Source organism: Myotis davidii, unplaced genomic scaffold (assembly GCF_000327345.1).
Source record: "Myotis davidii unplaced genomic scaffold, ASM32734v1 scaffold450, whole genome shotgun sequence".
NCBI lineage: Eukaryota > Metazoa > Chordata > Mammalia > Chiroptera > Vespertilionidae > Myotis > Myotis davidii.
Window position 1 is genome coordinate 525,958 of NW_006282385.1, and position 917 is coordinate 526,874.

Genomic DNA, 917 nt, shown 5'->3' on the forward strand with positions numbered 1-917 from the left:
GTCTGTGCAAGTCATTTGCCCATGTTTAAAATGAGTTGTTTGTCTTATTGAGTTTTCAGTGTTATCCTATATAATAAAAGCCTAATATGCTAAGTGTCCAGCCGTTTGACTGTTCAATCAGTCGCTATGACGTGCACTGACCACCAGGGGAAAGATGCTCCGACCGGTAGGTTGGGTTGCTGCTGGGGTCTGGCCAATCAGGAACGGGCGAGACGAGCTGGACATGCCCTGGAGCCTCCCACAGTCCCTCCCCGACCCCAATCGTGCACCAATGGGGTCCCTTGGCCTGGCCTGCACCCTCTTACAATCTGGGACCCTTTGGGGAATGTTGGAGAGCCAGTTTCAGCCTGATCCCTGCAGGCCAGGCTGAGGGACTCCACCAGTGCAAGAATCCATGCACCGGGCCTCTAGTAGCCCCATCCCCACAGGCCAGGCTGAAGGACCCCACTGATGCATCATACAGGGCCTGGATGAAACTGGTTCTCCAACATCCCCCAAGGGGTCCCAGTTTGTGAGAGGGTGCAGACCAGGCCGAGGGCCCCCACCTGTACATGATTGGGGCCAGGGAGGGACTCGGGAGGTTGGCCAGCTGGGGAGGAACCATGGGGGGCTCCAGGGCGTGTCTGGCCCATCTGGCTCAGTCCCGATTGGCCAGACCCCAGCAGTAAGCTCATCTACTGGTCGGAGCATCTGCCCCCTCAGTGCACGTCATAGCAAGGGGTTGAGCAGCCTTAGCATATCATTAGCATATTATACTTTGGTTGAACAGACAACTGGACACTTAGCATATTAGGCTTTTATTATATAGGATTCTCTTTTATTTGCTTAAAATTATTTTGAGGTTTATCTGTATTAATACATATACCTCTGGATCAGTGTATTTCAATCAAATGCAAGTCATCCCCTCCACATACATC